This window comes from Lissotriton helveticus, chromosome 1_1 (assembly GCF_964261635.1).
Source record: "Lissotriton helveticus chromosome 1_1, aLisHel1.1, whole genome shotgun sequence".
Lineage (NCBI taxonomy): Eukaryota > Metazoa > Chordata > Amphibia > Caudata > Salamandridae > Lissotriton > Lissotriton helveticus.
This window is the reverse complement of record NC_136057.1, coordinates 1,368,910,817-1,368,925,679: the sequence shown is the minus strand read 5'-3', so window position 1 is coordinate 1,368,925,679 and position 14,863 is coordinate 1,368,910,817. Positions and strand designations below refer to the sequence as shown.

The following is a 14,863-nucleotide window of genomic DNA, read 5'->3' as shown; positions in this document are numbered from 1 at the left end:
GGTGGGAATAGGAGGGGAGCCCAGGTTATTTGGCCAGTAATGTGGGTCCCAATGTCTGTGTGCATCGCCCGTCAGTATCAGTTCTGTTTTGCTGGGATTCAGCTTTAGATGGTTATCGTCCATCCATTGGCAAATGAATGTCATGGAGGATTGGAAGTCAGAGATTGACTGGGGTGTGTTGTCAATCTTGAACATAAGTTGGAGGTTGTCTGCGTAGTTAAAAATGTCCACACTTCTTTCTTTCAAGGATCTTATTAGTGGGAGGAGGTAAAGGTTAAAGAGGTGGGGGGAGAGGGAAGAGCCCTGTGGGACCCCACACGTATTTTTTAGTTTGGGGGCAGTGAAATGTCCGATGCGGACTGCCTGGGTGCGGTTTTTTAGGAAGGACGTTATCCAGCTGAGAGCTGGACCCTGGCAGCCTGCCTCACTGACACGGTCAACCAGGATATCATGGGTGACCGTGTCGAATGCAGCCGAGAGATCAAGCAGCAACATATTGTATATATTATATGCTCATTGATCTACATCTGGGAGTTAGTGGAACCCAGCTGTTCCTGCTGTACGTTTCTCACTACTTTCTGACCCTCTAAGAATAGTATATCAGATAGAGAGGCCTGACCTACACAGAAGAATATATAACAAAACTTATACAGTGGCTCTCTCCTCTACCCATTCAAAAAACACCCAGCGAAGATACCAATTGGGCTACTTTTGAGAAACTAGAAAAGTACAAAAAGAAGCAAGTTATAACAGAGGTACATGCACAAATGCTTAGTGAGTATTTTAAAGTCATTAATCGCCTTGGCTTACGGGTTCATAATGTCCTGTGTATTTTTAGAGAAGACAAGAAATTTAGAGATGGATTTAGCCACATTGCCCCTACATGTTTAAGGGACTAGATGGTAATGGGGATAGAGAAGGCTCTAGAACACAGCATGAGAGAATTAAAAGAAATATGTGAATTGGAAAAACTACTGCTTGAAACAGAACAACTCCCCAAGGCCAAGTTAGTTCTCGAGAAATAGAATAAAACTTTTAAGGAGTTCACTAAAAACAAGTCATTACCTTCGGTAATGCCTTATCTGCTAAACACTCCATCTAGCCACTGATTCCTTACCTTAGGATATTCCCCAGGCGTCAGACTGGTTCCTAAATTTTTTCTGAGTAGTCCTCTTTACATGCTGGTAGGTCGCCCTGAGTGGTTCCATGCAGGTGTCGTCTAAGCCTTAAGTGACATGCCCAGTGCCTATATAGGCAGAACCCTAGCGCGCTGACCTCAGTTTCGTGACTACTTTCCACACCAGAAGAACAGAGCCATATTGAGGTAATGTGACCAGTATGCCAAAGTTATATCCTCAAGGACCTCTTTAGAAGGAACCCAGTTTGCCGAGATGGGAGGATGATTGGGTAAGTAAGGAATCTGAGGCTATATAGAGCAGGCATTAACGAAGGTAAGTAACTTGTTCATCAGACAGACTTCTAGATGCAGATTCCTTACCTTAGACTAAATACCCAAGCAAAACCTCCCTGGAGGAGGTTCTGCGTACTGTTTAAACTAGAAAGTCCTGGAGGACCAAACTGGTGAAATGGTATCACGCTCGACCCAACTGTCTAGGCAGTAGTGCTTGGTAAACATGTACAGTGATGCTCAGGTGGCTGCCTGATGGATATCCAGAACGGTGACTCAGCGATCTAATGCAGTGGTCGCAGCCTTAGCTCTGGTAGAATGAACCTGCATGCCTTCAGGGGGTTGTTGCTTAGCCAATGCGCTGCAGATCTTGATGCAAAGTATAATCCTTATGAACATGGTTATACTCTGCACTGCGCTCCCTTTTTTAACCCTAGAAAACCCAACAAAGAGTTGATCGTCCACACGCATAACTTCTCTGTGGTTAATGAAGAATAATAACACACTTTTTGGATCCAGACGGTGAAGTCTCTCCTTTTCCTTCATAGCGCAAAGAAGATTAGCAGTGTGATGTTCTGACCATTGGGAGGAGTACCACCACTTTTGGCAGAAAGGAAACACGAGTGCAAAGGGACAGTTTCTCTGGAAAAAAGTTGTGTGCAGCGCCTGTAGTTTGCTAACCCTCTTAGTCGATTAAATGGTCATCAAGAAGACTGTTTTCGTGGTAGGCAGTCTTAGAGGACGCAGGTCCCACTGGGGCTCAATAAAAGGATTAGGGGAAAACGAATGTTGAAGGCATTTAGGGTGACTTGAACAAGGAAGGCTGATCCGGCAGCCACAAAAATAAAAAGATGGACGAAAGATACCTTTAACTTTTCCCAAAAAAAGGCCCTAAAGGGCGAGGGCAACGCAAACAAAAGGATCTAGGACAAGGGTGCAGACAGAGGATCAATAAATCTCACAGTACACCAAGCCACAAATTGGTCTCATCTACGTGCACACAGTCTATGTCAAGGGATGCCTGCCTGCCAAGATGACATCACACACTTCGGGAGGCAGAACGAATACTCTCAGCTGTCACCGCTCAATCTCCACCCATGCAGGTGGAGAGTGCGCAGGTTCAGGTGCAGAACCCTGCCCTGTGGCTGTGAGAGGAAATCCTCACAAACAAGCAGCGTGATCGGAGAACCACGACTCATGCGCAGGAGTTCCAGATACCATACTCTGTGCCCAATGTAGAGCCATTAAGATGACTTGGGTCCAGTCAGTCCTAGTCTTCTTCAGAACTTGTGGCAGGAGTGGTATCGGAGGGAAGGTGTACAGGAGTCCCGTTCTGTACCCGAGACAAAATGAGTCTCCAAGAGGGTGTCTGTCGCTTTTGGAACTCCAACGTGCAGAAGTGCTGACATTGTGTGTTTTTACCAGTGGAGAAGAGATCTAACTAAGGTTCACCACTTTTGTTGAAGAGGCCTTGGAACACCTCGGGTAAATACATAATTTGTGATCCACAAGGCATCCCCAGTTGAATTAGTCCCCACTGGTATTTAGGGATCTCACCAGGTGCTGTAACATCAAGAAAATGACCTGAAGTTTCAGCCATGTCCAGAGGTGTAGAACTTCTTGGCACAAGGTCCAGCACCCCACTCTGCCCTGTTTTTTGCAGTACTACATGGCGGTGGTGGTGTCCATGAACATCTGAACCAGCCTTCCATTGATTGATCCGAGGAAGACTTTCACTCCAGTTATGTTGATGTGGAGCTGAGACTCCACCAGGGGACCCGAGTCCTCTGATCTCGACCAACCCAGAAATGAAGAAATTACACATCTTAACCACTGAGAGTTCTGGGTTGGGGAGATAGAGGGGTCTGCTACTAACCCAATCTTGGTTTGGTTTACCAGCCACCACTGCAGGCCTTTTCTTTTGAATTTCCGTCCGACATATAAGCTTTCGTAACTGGTTGAACAACTCCCTGGATGCGGTATTACCCCTTAAAAAGGTAACAAAGAAAAGTAGTATATTTAAATCACCGTGGTACACTACAGAGCTCAGAAATCTTGGGAAAACATGTAAAAAACTTGAACGCAGATGGAGGAAAGACTGGGCCGTTAATAACAAAGCAGCCTATCGTTCTGCCCTGAGACTTTACAAAATTTCTCTGAAAAAGGCCCAGGTGGCATTCTTTGAAAATAAAATCAAATTGTCATCCAATTCATCTAGGGAAACTTTTAAAATAGTTAAACAACTCCTTAAGGTACCCTCTCCATTAAGCACCCAGGAATGCACAGAAGTAAGATGCAACCAGCTAGCGGATTTCTTTGACACTAAAATACAAAGAATCCTTGAAAGTCTACCATATAATGCTACAATTCCTGATGTTGACACTCACCTGGCGCCTACTTCCAGTCCCTCGCTGGACTCCTTCACCTGTATTTCCAGGGAAGACTTCTGTAAAGTTCTATCATCCATGAAGAGCGGCTCCCCGTCTGATCCCGCACCCATGTATATTCTTAAGCGGATTGCAGATACCATTGCCCCTTTAGCACCTGAGCTTCTAAACGCCTCACTCACCTGCGGGGTCGTTCCACCTAGTTGGAAACAGGCCATGGTCAAAACCCTTCTAAAAAAGCCGGGGCTTGATTCTTCTGACCTGGCCAACTTCCGCCCGATCTCGCTGCTACCAGGCCTTGGCAAAATTGCCGAAAAAATGGTTAATCAGCAGCTCTCCGGGTTTCTGGAAAACAATAAGCTGCTGCGTAATTCCCAAACGGGCTTTCGCCCGGGGCAGGGCACTGATACAGCCATGAAAGTGGTTGCGGAAGAAGCAAGGTGTATCTTGGATTCAGGAAGATCCGCTGTTGTGATCCTCCTGGATCTAAGTGCAGCATTTGATACGGTGGACCATGAAATCTTAATACACCACCTCGCGAGACTGGGCATAGCAGGCAGGGCCTTGCAATGGCTTACATCTTTTCTGAATGATTGAACTTTTCAGATCTGGGAAGGCAGTGCCCTGTCCAAATCTACCCCCCTCCAGTGTGGAGTCCCTCAGGGCTCTTCTCTGAGCCCTACTCTTTTCAACGTATATATGGCCCCACTGGAGGAGGTGGTTGCTCCTTTTGGGATTAAAATAGTCACCTATGCGGACGACACCCAACAAGTCGTCTCGCTAACCCAACAAGAGGGATGTTGGGATAATCTTTCTGCCTGCCTTGCCGGAATATATTCCCGGATGACCAGTTCGCGGCTCAAACTGAATGGAGCAAAAACAGAGATTATGCTTCTGGGCCACCGTTTTACATCTCTCCCCAAATCCATCTGGCCCCCCTGTTTAGGTGAGTTGCCCGCACCTAAAGATAAAATTAAAAGCTTAGGGGTGTGGTTTGAGCCCGACCTGACCTATAGGACGCAAGCACAGAAAACCGCAGGCATATGTTTTGGCCTACTCCGATCGGTGCAGAAAGTTCTCCCACTCCTGCCTCCCCATTCCAGGAAATTACTAATCCAGGGGCTAATACTATCCAGACTGGATTATAGCAACGCCCTGTTCTTAGCAGCTCCTGAAGCAACCATCAATACCCTCCAACGGGTTCAGAACGCAGCAGCTAGGCTGCTCACTGGCGCCTCAAGAAGATCTTCGGCTAGACCGATCCTGAGAGCACTTCACTGGCTGCCAATAAGCAAAAGAATCACCTTCAAATCGCTATGTATTACCCATAAGGTTCTCCAGGGTAAAGGACCCCCGATTCTCAGGAGTTTGATCTGCCCCTATAAGTCTTCTTGGGCTCTCCGGTCTGACCTTGGAAATCTGGCCAAGGTTCCCAGAGTTAGGAAGGTGCGCACTGGGGGACGCCGTTTCTCGGTAAATGCGGCAAAGCTGTGGAATGCCCTCCCTGGCTGGATGCGAACGGAACCCTGTCATCTCAAATTTCGAAAGTCTCTTAAAACATTTCTTTTTCCCAATGACCCCTAAGTAACGGTACCCTCTTCAGTTTGCTCTTTGTTCTTTGCTGTTAGCGCTGGGACGCTTTCGGGCAGCCATGCGCTTTACAAATTAAATTTCATTTCATCTGGACCAGATCGGAGAGATTTCCCTGATGCTGAATCTGCTGGAATTTCAGGTCCCACTGCAGAGCCTTCACATGCCAATGGACATGATTTACCAGAAAGATGCAGGAGATCATGAGGCCCAGCAGCTCAGTTAGTCTCACCCAAATCCCGAATGGAGGCTGAAGCATCGGAATCAGAGCCTGAATATCCTGGACTTGTCGCTCTCGAGGATAGGTGCGGAATTGTACTATGTCCAGAACGGCTCCACAGAAAGGGAGCATCAGAGAGGCAGTAGGATGCGACTTCGGCACACTGATACAGAACCCCAGCAAATGCAGAAGTCTGCTGTAGTCTGAAGGTGGGAGCGTGAGTTTAACAGCCAGTAGTTGAGGAAGACTGGAATCCCTAAACTCCATAGGTGAGCTGCAAACCATCACTTTTGTGCACACCCAAGGGAGCATTAGTAAGTCTGAAAGGGAACAGAGCAAACTAGAAAAACTCTTGACCACACCATGAACCGCAGGCAACATCTGTGGATTGGCAGGATAGGAATATGGAAATATGTGTACTGCAAATCCAGAGCTACTAACCAGTCTACAGGACCCAAAGCACACAGAACCTTAGCCAGAGTGAGCATTTTTAACTTTTTTCTTTTTCAGGTAGTCGTTGAGAGGGCATGGGTCTGGAATAGGATGGAGGCCTCTGTGGGAAAGTAGGATCTTTCTGGCATAGATAACCCCACTTTTTGCTTGGTGCCAGTGTGTTTTGACTGTAGTTCACTGGGATCCTGTTAAACAGGACGCCAGTGGCAGTGCTTTCTCGTCTAAATGTGCTGGTAAGTACTTACTACACTGCACAATTGGCATACTTAGGTACCACTGTAAGTCCCTAGTATATAGTACAGAGGTATCCAGGGCATTGGTCCACCAGGAGTCTCCCATAGGCTGCAGCATGTATTGTGCCACCCATGTGAGCCCATGCAAACTGTGTCTGCAGAGCTGCTATCGCAGTCTGCATGAAATGGTGCAAGCACCTTTCACTTTAGATACAAGTTTTCCGTATATCCCGGTCAATGCACTTTATGCCTATATGTTACACCTAAGGTGGGCCCTTCAGTCTAAGGGCATGTATGCATGGTTTTAAGTGTGTGGGTACCCCTGCACAAGCAAAGGTCCCCCTCAAACCCCAGACTCCATTATCTTGGGTTTGTAAGTGCAAAGCAGCCATTTTAAGGTATTTAGTGGACACTGGCAAGTCGAGATGTCCAACTACATATTGACTGCTCCGAACCTGGTCATGTTTAGTATCCAGCATGTTGGAATTGTGCAACTACACCGATTCCAGTGTTAGTTGCATGATGCCATGTATAGTGGGGGCTCTTTAGAGGACAACCCAATACCTACTGGTGTAGCCTTACAGGGTCTGCCTGCCACCTTGTTCTTCTGCCGACCCCAGACACTGTTCTGCCTCCCTGCTGAACAGGGCAGGGGAAGCTGAACAAAGGATTTCCTGCGAAGGAGAGGCTTGACCACCTCTCCTTTATAATTGGGTAGGGCTTCAAAGAGCCACCAGAATGCACTGAAGGGCACAATTGGTGCCCTCCTTGCTTCAACCAATTATGCCTAGTTCAGAAGCCCTTGGCTCACGCTCTGGTGCGAAATTACACAAAGGACAATGGAGTGTCCACCCCCGTCCAGTTCCTCCCTAGGGAGGTGCCCAGAGCTCTTCCAGGTGGGCACTTGATTCTGCCATCTTGAATTTTGGCCCCTAGGCTCTGTAGGTTACCCCATTTGGCTGGTTCTCCTTCTCCTTCTGTGTGTTTCTCATTTGCCTTCAGGCAGCAGATGGTTATTAGCCCCAGGATATCTTTTGGTAACAGTACCGCACTACAAATGTAAATAATAATAATTGGCAGAAGCAGGGGAGCCACTAGACCAGAACTTGGGGGGTGGGGGGGCTAACACTCCCAGCCAGGGCTGGCCCTAATACTGGTTGCACACGGTGAAACAGTCTTTTTTTGGTGCTCCACCCCCGTTTCCTCCTTCTCCATGAATTCCCTCACTACCACTCACCAACAATGCACCTCTTCTCTATAGCACCTTTCTGACAAACATTTCATTTTTTTTATAGCGCTACTCATAGTTTACTCACACTCATTTCTGTGATCTGCATGGTACATATTCTTTGTAGCAGGCACATTAACCATCTGTACTGTGTGGGTGACTAGGGTGCCCATGTGAGTGCACAGTGAGCGATGCAACAGTGAGAGTAGGGTGAGAGGAGTGACTGCAGGGTGAGTGAGGTGGCCGTACGAATTTGGGTGCGGATGCAAGTTCAGAATGGGACGAATGAATGTATGATTACTGCTGGGCTTGTTTGAGTGAGTTGTATATTCATCAGTGAGGGGGACAGGTGAGTGAAGTGTCACATTAGTGCAGGATGAGTAGTGTGCTTGTGTGACTGAGGGTGAGGTATAGGGTGAACAGCGCAAGTGCATTGTGAGTGCAGAGTAATCACTGTGATTGCAGAGTGAGCAGGTGAATGGCGTGAGTGCATGGTGATCAGTGTGAGTGCATTGTGATCGCTATGAGTTCAGGGTGAGCCTGAAAGTGAAGGGCGTGAATGAGAAGTGAGTTGTCTGAATGCAGGATGCATTCCTAGACACTTGAAGTAACTCAGCATGTTATTGACGGCGGCGTAGGGTTTAAGATCTAAGTTAAACTATTGCTATTATTGCATTAACCGGGGATTGAGGGTGGAGGAAATAAATAATGTGCTGATCCTGTAACAAAGTTCCAGTCCTATGGTTAGGGTTGCGAGCAGATTATTTTGCTGGCCCACTTGGTACAAAAATAAGCTGTCACCTAAAGCTGTATTTTAAGCACATATATGTTCATACACAGCAAATATAAATAGAAAGCACTTTTAATTGTGTTCTAGGACTGCCTCAATGATCCATGACTGATAATTAAAGAGAACAAAGACAGAAAAGTCAAATAATGAATGAATACATACTTTTTTATTTATAAATCTATTTAGTGTCAAGAGGAGGTCTCTGCAGGCTCTTTAAACAACACATGCAGTCATTTTACTTTTGTCAACCCTACTTTATATTCCTTTTCATGAAATGCATTCTCACACTACAGCAGTAAATGTAAATTACAAATGTAAGGAATAGGCAGTGGGGACCCAGGGGGTACAGGAACCAGAAAAAAAACTAACCTCAGTGACCAGTTTACAAAGGCATGTAAATATGTAAATGGTCTTTAAAGACCTGTGAAAAACTCTGACAGGCCTGCCGGAGATAAGACTCCAGACACTGACCAGCTGAGGTCCCAGCAGCTCAAGTTGCACTGCAGCAGCCCGGGCTGAGACACAGGACGGGGGAAGAGGGGGTTTGAAGCCCTTGGGCCTGAGCAGAAATGTGACAGGGAATGCGCGACCCCCTTTGCATCACTCCACGCCCCCCCTGGGGGTCGCGCCCCACAGTTTGAAGACCCCTGCCCTAGATTAAGACTGGAGACCCAACGATCTTGCTGTAGCTCTGCCGTCTTTGAAGCTCTGTAGCACAGTCTGCTTTAGCCCCAAATAGATGTGAACCGTCCAAAGGAAAGTCTAACAGGATTGCTTGGACATCCAGTGAGAACCCTGACCCCTGCAGGTAATTGTGCCTCTTCATCACAACAGAAGAACCAATTGCCCTGTCAACAGAGTCAGTAGTGTCCAGACCCGATTATATCACCTGACATGCCGCTGCTTGAGCATTAGAAAGCACCTCAGAAAAATGGCCCTCAACGTCCTCCAGAAGCTTCTGGAGCACCTCTCTTGCAGACTCCATCAGAGCATGGATATAGTGACCCAGCAGGCAAGTAGCATTAGTCGCCTTGAGAGCCATACTACCCAAATAGAACACCTTCTTTGCAGACTGTTGCATAGGTTTGGATTCCCCATCTGCTGGTGTAGATGGGAACGATCTTACAGACTGCTTAGAGGAGCACACACTTGGACCATTAGACTTTCCGGTGACGGATGGGTGAATAGGAAGGCAGGATCCCCCCCGGAGCCACCTTATACCTTCTTGCTACAGATCTGGATACCGCAGGAGCAGTCATCGGTTTCTGCCACACCTCCAGGATAGGCTTCGTCAAAGCCTCATTGATAGGAAGCAAAGGTTCAGAGACAGAATACAGGGAATGAAGCACTTCTGTTAAAATATTAGCCGTCAGCTCTGCTGTGGGCAAAGTCAAATCTAATAATTCCACTGCCTTCCTAATCACAGGGTGATACGAAGTAACCTCATGCATTGGAAGGCCTTTTGGGGAGGAGAGTTCCCATTTAGGAGATGTATCTAGGCCAGTACCCTCCTGTAGGTCCACAAATTCTTGTTCAGGGTAAACAATCTCATCCTCATCAGCCTCCTCATGTTGATCTTGATACTTTTCCTCCTCGATTAACCTCTGTGCTTCCCTCCTAGTCCTCATACTCTGGATTGGCATCGGCTGCACAGGACACAGCACCAACGACTTCCGAATTGGTGTTGAAGGAATGTACACGGGGATAGTGGACGATGGAGAAGATCCATCTAGCAGTACTCCTCCCACCCCCCCCCCCGCCAAGAATTGCACTGGCGTGAAGAATCTCGGCGTAGAGAGAGGCAAATTCCCTGGAGCCATTGGCATGAAAGGCATTAGAGGTACCTGAGGGAAGTGAGGTGGCAAGCCTACCAGGGAGTATGCAAGCGGACTCATGGGGCCAACCGGCGCACCAGAAGGGTTAGCCGCTCTGGCAAAACAAGCCAAACATTGCATTGAGGAAATGAGACGATCTGTACCCGGAGTAAGAAAGGCAGGAACCACTGGATCCGGTGCTGCGGGTTCTGAGATCGCTCGAGGAGGCAAGACAATCGGCTCCGGAGACCCTGGAGCCAGAGGTGGAGTAGCCGGCAGCGGAGGCGTTGTTTTTCTCAGCGGCGGTGAAGACACCGCTCTCGGAGACGGGGCTGGAGTCACATCAGGAGAAGGAGAGACTTCAGCCTTGTGATGATGAGACTTTGGCGTTTCATGCTTTGACGACTGACGTCGAGATCCATGGGAGCGCTTCTTTTTATGCTTCCTCCACGACTTAGAGGTATGCGGAGTCGGCAACTTGGACAGAAAACTCGCCTTCCTTCGACCTCTCCTTTTTTTTACCTTTGCCATGAACAGTTTGGCTTCCCTTTCCTTCAACGCCTTGGGGTTCATGCGCCTGCATGACAAACACTCCTCGACATCGTGGTCCTACGACAAACACCACAACCAGTCATCATGAGGCTCAGTAATAGACATATAAACTCCACATTCCCTGCATGGCTTAAATCCGAACTTCTTCTGTGTAACCAAGGTCGGTGCTACAAATACCCGGAGACTTGCAAGAAGGAAACTCCCAGAAATGGACAGCCCTGAGAAAAAAAGCATTACACATCTACGGCACAGAAAAAAGAGAACTGACTAAAGCACCCCGAAGAGGTTTTCTTATGGCTCCAATGACATTGTGAGGAGTCTCATGCGGAGCCGTTCCTATGTGATGTCCTCGTCAACGTGGGATAGCTGTGAAGAAAAGTTTCCGTTGAATGCTACTCATGGGGGTAATTCAAAGATGAGGAATCCATAGGCAGATGTATCCATCAGAAAGTACACAATTAAAAGTGTAATATAAAAAGTTTGCGCTAATATAAATGTTCAAAAAAGAAGAAATAGTACCTCAATCACAGCACGAGAAGCGGATGGACACTAACTCAGTGTAACACCCCCTTTTAGATATACCAACCTAGGAGCAATAATAAAGTCTTTTAGCCCACTAGCAAGGTATTTTTAATCACCTTAACCCACTCCACCACAATGTACAACACACATAGTCTTCCACTAAAAGCGCTCCCACGTAGTTTTCCGCAAGTCGCAGCACGCCCCAGTTCGTAGAGAACTGGGATGGCCCCAATGATGAAGCATGTCACTGTGGGAAAACCCTGGTGAGTGAGGGGACTCAAGAAAGAAATTTTTCTTTCCTGAAGGAAATTTCTGATAATAATGATTGGAAGCCTTTTCCTTTGACTAGTTCCTTAAACCCGAGACCTGGGGTTTCATTTGGAGGATATCGTTTATTGGCAGGGCATGCTCCTTTTAATGCACTCATGCCTCAACAATCTTGCTGGCTCTGTCACTAACGTGGGCCTCAGCCAGCCCGACTACTCAGAGACTCTTCTGTGAGGCTTGCCCAATGCTGGTCAGTGCTGCCTGCGGCGGCACTCGAATCTGCGAGTCAGCTGACCTGTTGTCTCTAAATCACACCAAATGTCATACAAATGATTTAAAGTTCACTCATCCAAAGCGCACTAAATGTGTCTGAAAGTGCCACGTCGGAAGCAGTCAGAGAAGAGAATGCTCCGAAGAACCCTTCAAAGTTAATTTACCACTAAATTTGCAAAAACTGCACTCAAATTGCTCCTCTTTAATTTCACCACTGCCCCTCCTCATCTCACTTGCCGGCTTATGGCACAGGAAGACAGCTCAACTGGCCTCTCCTCCGCCAGGGCAGGCTCGAGTATACCCAATAGGACTTTACTGTATTTTCAGTGGTCTCGCCTCAGCTAGGATTGCCTCTTTTCCATGGAAAAAATACTTACCAGTTGCTGTTGTTTTGAGAGTCTGACAGGTCTGGGTTATGATACTAAATAAGATTTTAAACCAAACCATATATTTTTTTGTAACATCACGTTTTGCCTTTGTCTCCTTTCATTATTAACCACAAATTGTTAAAGTAGCTTAGAACACATTAAAAACTGCATTCTATTTATATTTACTGTATGAAGAATGTAAGGATAATTGATAAAAAATACCTTCTTTTAACGATTTGGCTTGTTATTGTACTAACCAAGACATAAAAATACTGTTGGTGCTGGGAGAAAACTAGCCAGGTGGCAACTCTAGCATCAGGAGTCTCCCCTCCCAGAGCATTTCACCACCACCCAGAATCGGGGCTGCAAGCACTGAACCCTTCTCTTGCCCTCCATGTGTGTTGCAAGAGCACGTGCTGAGCTGCCGGCAGTGTCTTGTGTCCATTCCAGGTGAGTGGAGCAGCCTTTGAAGGACATTGCCGTGACCCAGCCTGCTGTGAGACTGAGTGACGGTATAACCTTTAGTTGCACTTACTACGCAATGCTATAAAACTTGCTTTTTAGGCTAGCACAGTCATGCATGATCAGAACAATGAGAATCTTCTGAGCATCAGCGGTGCCTGCCTTCTATTAGAACTGCAATTACACAGGCTGGCTCCGGTTAGTGCCTTTCCATTTCTGGTACTTTAGAGAAGTTTTAAGATCTTCTTAAGAGTTTCTCATTGCTCAAATGAGTGTAATGTCTAATATTTAAATGTTTCCCTCGTCTTCATTGCTTAATTTTGCTTGCGAAAAAGTGTCACTGATAGTTGTTGAAATGTCACTCATATTACACTGAAATTATGAAAATGTCACACATAGCAATCTGAAACCTTGGCAGCTATCAAGACACTACAGACGGCTCATGGCCCCGCCCAGAATAGCTAATACTGTGTCTAGTGTGGGTGTAAGGGCTTACTACAGTGCCCGAGCGCCGGGACTATGGGGCATTTGGCACTTTATAGGAGAATAGAAGGGAAGGTTTTATCGCTCAATATGTCAAAGGTCGGCAGAGTTCATATCCAATTAAAGTAACTGAAGGCAACTAATAATGAGCTAATTTTCCAAACAATCAAAAACATTCTCGAGGGAGAAATAGCTCATCCCTCGCTAGATTAAAAGGGGGGTCTTTTTCCTGCTACTAACAAAGCATTCATTTCTCAACATACGAACTAGAAGCGTCTGCAGGATTAATTTGCCGGTAAATTGAATTCACTATCTGAACTATTTCCTCTCCATGAGACCTGCATACTCTCACCTGGGTCTCTCAACACAGACTGCCAAGAAAAAGCAGTTCGCTCCCCTACTCCAGACCTGTTGGTTCTCACCAGGATTTAATCACCAGCACCACGCGCAGGATAAACCTTCCTCGCGGGCTGCCTGCCAACGACTAAACTACCACTCGCTCTGAAAAGAAACCCTAAACAAACCCCTCCTACAGAAGGAAGGTACCAAGCAGAGGCCTGAGATCACACAGACCTGCCTAGAAGGAACTCCCACGTGGCCAGCCATCATCCTCATTTAGAGAATCGCCGATTCGCAAGAGGTCGCCGCTACGACCCCTGGCTTCCTAATGCGTTTATTTCCTTTGAGACCCACTAGTATTTACCCAAACTTAACCCATATCTTAGCGATCACATGCCAGCACCACACTCGCTATGAAAGAATTGTGCTTAATTTCGGCAATTCAAACCAATCTGTTTATAATTGCGTTGCAATGAGTGCTATGTGAGTTAATGCAGATGTTTGGTAGGATAAATAAACTAGATGGAATTTAGGTTGAAGGGGCATAGTTCCAAAGAAGCAGAAGTTGTGGTATTTGAAATAAAGCATGGACAATTTGAAGGTATACAATAGTAATGAATAAGGCGGACAATCATGCAAATTAAAGTAGGCTATACTCTGAGGAAGAAGGCAAGCAGAAAAGGGAAGGCAAGGGGAAGGTCATTCCATATAGAGAAGAGATGAAGAATTGTTCGTTTTAAATGAAGGGCTATATTCATGCAGGGATTTAGGAAAATAGTAGAAGAAGGCTTAATGAGGCTGCGATGATGTAAACCTAGAAAGAAACAAAATTATGTGAGAGTGATATTCTGTATTGTATTGTATCATTTGTATAGCGCTTGCTACTCTGTGGGGCATTAAAGTGCTTATCCACGGAGATATCACAATACACCAAAAGGTGTGTCATTGGAAGTGTGCTGGCTTTGCTTTGAGGCACTGTGGGAATTCATTGTTGTGTATCATGACCACAGACATGCGGTTATTGTTGAAGGGATGCTGCACTTGGCGGTATTGTGGATGAGGAAGTGTGTGACATAGACGTGCATTTTTTATAGTTTGTGGTATACTGGCATTACTGATTTGCTGTGCAGGTCCTTGAATTGTGTTGCTATTTTTTATGTTCTCAAGTCCATTTCCTGTGGTCCCTTTATTGTGTGGGTATTTTCTTTTCTAAATCCTATTTACTGCACTGGTTGTGGCAGAAGGTTGTTCCCTCTGTGATCTTATGTGTGAGAAGGTGTTTCTGACCATCTGAGGTGCCCGGATTTTTCCGTTTTTTTTCACCTGATTTTTTATCTTTTATGGTGGGAGAGCCTCATGCTGGGATTTACCCACAGTAAACTCATGATAAAATGGACTGCATGTGTTTCCCACCGGTGTCCACCTTGTGAGAAAAGGCTGCTGTGATGCAGCCAGGGTAAGGGGCACCGCACTG

The 14,863-nt window shown here is 46.4% G+C and overlaps 1 protein-coding gene across 4 annotated transcripts in view; it reads right to left on the bottom strand.

The window, feature by feature from the left end:
* LOC144824723 (putative endonuclease 4) overlaps positions 1 to 13,544 on the bottom strand; it is a 477,583-nt gene extending 464,039 nt beyond the window's left edge. For 3 of the 4 annotated variants that reach the window (XM_078683743.1, XM_078683751.1, XM_078683759.1), the window contains exon 1: positions 13,403 to 13,528. The gene's annotated coding sequence lies outside the window, so the exon portion shown is untranslated. Of the gene's footprint in view, positions 1 to 13,402 lie in introns of all 4 variants that reach the window. The other variant, XM_078683747.1, reaches the window with a different exon arrangement.
* Positions 13,545 to 14,863: the final 1,319 nt, after the last annotated feature.